The sequence below is a fragment of the Hibiscus syriacus genome, unplaced genomic scaffold, assembly GCF_006381635.1.
Source record: "Hibiscus syriacus cultivar Baekdansim isolate YM2019G1 unplaced genomic scaffold, ASM638163v2 tig00111101_pilon, whole genome shotgun sequence".
In the NCBI taxonomy this organism is placed as follows: domain Eukaryota; kingdom Viridiplantae; phylum Streptophyta; class Magnoliopsida; order Malvales; family Malvaceae; genus Hibiscus; species Hibiscus syriacus.
Window position 1 is genome coordinate 99,438 of NW_024062986.1, and position 6,000 is coordinate 105,437.

At 30.8% G+C, this 6,000-nt stretch overlaps 1 pseudogene; it reads left to right on the plus strand.

Moving 5' to 3' along the window:
• Positions 1 to 2,171: 2,171 nt before the first annotated feature.
• Positions 2,172 to 4,653, plus strand: LOC120153626 (annotated as a pseudogene).
• The last annotated feature ends 1,347 nt before the right edge of the window (positions 4,654 to 6,000 follow it).

The following is a 6,000-nucleotide window of genomic DNA, read 5'->3' on the forward strand; positions in this document are numbered from 1 at the left end:
TATTCAATATCATCCGTAATTATCTATAACAATTTACTGTTCAAACATATTTTATATAATATATAAAGTGACCGATCCACGATAAGGATGAGCGCGTATTTATTATGAAATTTAAATTTTCTTTGAATAATTATTTATTTTATTAATTATATTTATATTTATATTTTATTTATATTATATCATACAAAAATTTTATATTACTAATATGTATATATTTCTACTCTAAAAAATATTTGTGGATATATATATTCCCTTTCTTCTTACTCTTTTTCTTCCTTAGAGAGCAACACATGGCAGCTATATATTATTTGGGTCATTACATAGACAATTCAATTTGTCGAGTACATTGGATAATTGACAATTCCTTATTTTGGGTCAAGATTTGGTTCATGAACATAATTCCCATTCGGCTTTGTTCTTCTTTGCATTCTTCTTTTCATGGCCAAATAATTGAGGATAAAAATATTAGACAAAAGTCTAATTATTATACCTATAAAATAAATAAATAAATACCATAATTATACATCTGTAGTTTAATTTATTGTTATTGTTTTTGCATAAATGCATATGATTTTAAAATCAACTTCTAACTTTTTGTGACTTAAAATCATTTTGAGGTACAAAACATATATTTTCCCTCATTTATCATTACTAATAATATCTTTTATTTTTATTTTATAACATCATGTCTAGAATGGATATTTTTTTCTTAAAAAAATATTTTCTAATCTTAATATACTTAAATATCAAAATAAACTTTTCAAAAAAATATTCCACAACATTATTTAAAAGCAATTCAAACTAATTTAAATAAAAGTAGTGTTTTATTCTTTTAGATTTTTCAAGAGTTTTCATTTTGTATTTTTATGGTTTTATTTTTTTTTAAAAATTAACCAATATATTAATCAATTAACTTAACTTTCAAAATTAATAAGTCATTTTAGTTTTTAATTAAAATGTTCAACTTCAAAAGTACAAGATTACCCGTGTAATAAAACAAGCTCACCGGAGAGATGAAAGAGGATGGTTAGGTCAACGGCGGCGGGACCCACCTACCTGTTACTCACCGACCTTCACGGTGCAACTTACCGGTCAAAGAAACCGCTAATTTGGGTACGTGTCAGATTCCCGGGCGACAAATCGAAAGGTGGAACGAAATGATTGGATGATTCCAACAACGGCTATATAGGTCGCTGCCCCCTAATACCAATCTAGGCCCAATTTTGAAGTGGACATTGTGATTTAAACTAAAAACAATTAATTATTATATTTTATAAAAAAGTTTTTTAATATTTTAAAATAATTACATAATCGTATCTATTTATATATTTTTTCAATCATTAATAATATACATAAATATTATATATATAATTTTTATAATAAAAGACCACAATAGAAAATAATACTCTCTTTAACCATTACTACCATTTGATGAGTTCATATTTTATAAAATTATATCATCATTTTTAAGGAAAGTGGAATTCTAACATAAAAATCTTATATGCCGAAAATTTATAAAAAATTTATATAAAATTATCATAAAAAATATTAATAGTTTATATAATTTTTTAATAATCTAAAGTAATTATGAAGGTTGTATATATTTGTAATCTATTTTAACCATTGAAATCGTTAAATAAATTTGATTACTTTCATTTCTTAAAGTGGGTGACGAAATAAACAAAATCTATCTAAAATTAAACCCATGAAAAAATTTAAGAGGAAAATCGAGTAAATTGTTGAGGTAAAAAGTTTCCAACTAACCACAAGTTAACAATCAATTGATTTAATTGAATAATTTATTATATTTTATAAATAAAATCAAAAATTTAAATAATAATATTTACGTATAAAATAAATTAAATTAAAAGAATCACACTTATATTCATAATATTTAATATAAATTAATCAATTAATAAACTAAATACCAATAATTATACAGAAAAAGTCTTAACTAAATCACTGGGAAGAATTAAAATCTTATTAAGAAAATAGTAGTTTAATAAGAAAACTAAAGATTGGAAGTCATCAAAAGCAATGGCAGAAGAAAAAGAATAAACCAAAGTCTTTGCATGGGACCACCTTCAAATATGTGACAGAGACGGCAGAATTTTCATTTATTCAGCTGAGCTCAACTCATTAATTTATTTAAGCATCTTATCATCATATTTCTCTCTCTCTCTCTGTTGAATTTCGTTTTATATTGTTTAGTGGAAGGGGCAAAAGAAAAAGATGGGAGCTTTGTTTTGTTGGTTACTGCCGTTTGTGAATTCTTCTTACCATGGGCAAAAACAAAGTCTTCTTTCTCACACTTTTCAAGTTTCAATATAAAAGAACATGAGAAGAAGAATCTAGGGTTTGACAACACTAAGCCTAACAAGGTTTTGTTTCCCCCTCCCCTTTGTTTCTTTGTTCATTTGGTTAAATTCTGTTGCCAGAAAGTTTGAATTTGACTGATGGGTCTTTCTTTTCCCTTTAAAGATCTGGTTTTTCTATTGAACCTTGTTGTTTTGTGGTATGTTTTTGTTTAGTTGATATTTGGTTTGGATAATTAGGGGTTTGTTTTCTGGTTTTGGGGGTTAAACATGGAGGAGGTTGAGGAAGCTAACAAGGCAGCAGTGGAGAGCTGCCATAGGGTTTTGAGTATTTGTCTCAGCCACAAGATCAGATTCATTACAGAAATTTAATGGCTGAAACTGGGGAGGCTGTTTTTAGGTTCAAAAAGTGGTTTCTCTTTTGAACACTGGTTTAGGACATGCAAGAGTGAGGAAACTGAGGAAATTACGAGCCCCTCTTCCCCAGAGCATCCTTTTGGACAACCCTCACCACAGGACTTTGCAGCTTGGTCACCATGAAAGCTCAGCTCAAGAATTGAGTTCACATGCTAAGAATTCTCTTCATTTAGGAACCCCATCTTTGGAATTGAGCTCAAATGGGAAAAACCTTCAGCAACTCACCGAACCATCTTCGTCAGGGCATTACCATTTCCTCCAACATCAACAACAACAGCAACAGCTTCGACAGAGGTTGCAGCTCCAACAGCAGCAAATGAAACATCAAGCTGAGATGATGTTTAGGAGGAGTAATAGCGGCATTAGCTTGAATTTCGATAGCTCTAGCTGTACACCTACCATGTCATCGACAAGGTCTTTCATATCTTCCTTGAGCATAGATGGTAGTGTAGCCAACTTGGATGGTGGGGGTGCCTTCCTTTTCAACGGGGGTTCTCGTTCCTCGGATCAAGGTTCCCAACACAAGAAGAAGTGTTCTGCTAGGGGAGGGGAGGGGAGTGTCAAATGTGGGAGCAGCGGTAAATGCCACTGCTCTAAAAAGAGGTTCGATATTATCTTTTGCCCTCTTTGGTTTCTGCATGGAATCATGCTCTTGATATCAATTATCATAATTGCTTTGATCCTTGAAAGGAGCTTAGTTAGTTACTCTCTGTTGGCAGGAAACATAGAGTAAAGAAATCGATCAAGGTGCCTGCAATCAGTAACAAGCTTGCTGATATTCCTCCTGATGATTATTCATGGAGGAAGTATGGACAGAAGCCAATCAAGGGTTCTCCTCACCCTAGGTAATGATGACCAAGATTTGATATGTTATTATGTGAATTCCGTTGTTTTCCTGTTCTGTTTTGCTTATGGCATTACAAATATAGGTGCATATAGGAACTTTTGGGATTGAAATAGACTAGGAATGGAACTGAATGATCTTAGTGGATACATGAAGGGCTTGTTACAATATAATGATTTTATTGTGTACCAGTGTCATTAATGTTTCAACTTTCAATTTAGTTAAGATTTAGGCTTTTATCGCATTGAGTGATTTGTGATTACCTTAGTCTCGAAGAATGTTAAAAGGGTACTTTCAAGTGTTGAATTTCAGCCCGTTGTGAAGTGAAAACTTAGACGATGGAGGGAGGTTTGAGCAGGGTCAAGCTGAATGATGATGCATTTATATCTCTAATGTTTAACTGGGGTTATTAGCCATGGTGTTAGTTGTAGTTGCATGTTTAAAGTGTTTTATAGCAAGCTTGTTACTTTGATTCATATATAGAGAAATTTGTCTAAATTTATCGACTTTAAGAGGCTTTTCCTTTTCAACTGGTGTGCAGGGGATACTATAAATGTAGCAGTATGAGAGGTTGCCCTGCAAGGAAGCATGTGGAGAGGTGCTTGGAAGAGCCATCCATGCTTATCGTTACCTATGAAGGTGAGCACAACCACCCAAGGTTACCATTGCAATCAACGACACAGTAGTTTTTGGGGAGAAACTTTGCTAAAAGATTCGCTTTCAGCCTTCAATACTCGATCAACCATCGTAGTTAAACGGTTGGCTTGATTTGCTCCTGTACTTATTTTGCATGGTTCGAGCAGGGATATATCGGAGCAGTTCCTTTCTTATTTTCTTCCTTGGCAGCAAGCCTAGTGCAGGACCAAAATAATATTGTAGAATTGGGGGTTTAAAACTGTAAGAACTATTTCATCTTTCACTGCAATCAATGGTGGGAAGGGAATCGAACATTTGGAATTGAATGAAAAATGTCATCAATGCTGGTCGACATGTGAAATATGTTTGAAAACAAACCAGAAATGTAGAGAATTTGTCTGACTAGCAAGATTTGGTTAAATGGTTGTAAGTTGCTTGTGACATGATTTGCATATTTGCAAATACACAGCTGGAAACTGTGATGTTTTTGCTGAACCAATCCTTTCTATTTTGTTGGTCACGTGAAGAATTGTTGAAGTCAAATCTTAGTGAGGTTTTGGAACAAGGCATGTGAGTTTTGTAGACTAACCCAACATGCATCCACAAACACGTTCATGGCAATCCCTCTTTCATTGGCATTTTTACTTGCTGTTGCATCATCTAATTATATATCCTATTTATTTCGGATATATAAATTTTATGCATCATCAGGGAATTATATTCTATCAACCAATCATAATCTAAGACCTCATTAGTGAGAAAAACAATAAATTATTGAACCGGTGGATAAATATCCTTAAATATCATTAATGAGTAGAAAGTTTTGGTCTATTGAGAATGTACGAGGTTCATATATTAATCGATATCATATAGGTTTTTCTTGTATAATATAAAATCCTTTTAGTTTTATACAGATTTAGGATTATTGGGTGAATGAAAATAGATGACTGAAATTAATAGAAAATGAGAATATATTCATTGGAAAAAGAAACGAATTAACCTCAGTTGTCTATTTTTTATTTATCCAACAATCTTAAATTCGTGTAAAAAAAGTTTTACATCGTGTGAGTAGATCTTAATTCATATATTAAATATACTTTAGTTTTCTTTCCTCTCTTATATAATGGTAAATCTTGGTTAAATAATTTTGGGTCACTTAAATTTCTTGAAAGGTTCATTTTAATATTTTCAAAGAATTATGGAGATCTAACTAGAATTTTTAAATTTTGAGTTTGATAAGAATTTTGGTTTATTTTTAAAAGTTCGAAATAATTTTTGTAGGTGGATGGTATGAATTTAATCAACATGCAGGTGAACATATAAATTGATTTTTTAAATATTAATTTAAAAATAAGTAACACAATTATTTTAATTTTGTATTGGATGATATATATATAGATGTTAGATTGACCCTAAATAAAATCCTTAAGAGTTTGTGTTTGATAAAAGTATATTTGTTTATTTACCGCAAACAATGTGGAATTTAGAATTGGAAATCAATTCAATTTGCGTACCAGTAAGCCCACCGCTTTTGAAATTTGGGCTGAACATTGCATATTGAATTTAGGGTTGCCACATATTATATTCCTGCAAGTGGGGAGCGCTATGACTGGGTGACCTTTTTAATATATTTTTAATTTTTAATTAAATTTAGAGTTTATTTATTTAATTGTGTTAATTAAATATTTATATTTAAACTTAAATATTTAGTTAAAATTATAATAATCAAAATAAATTAAAATTAAATAATTTATTATGATAAAAAATAATTTTATATAGTCCAATTTT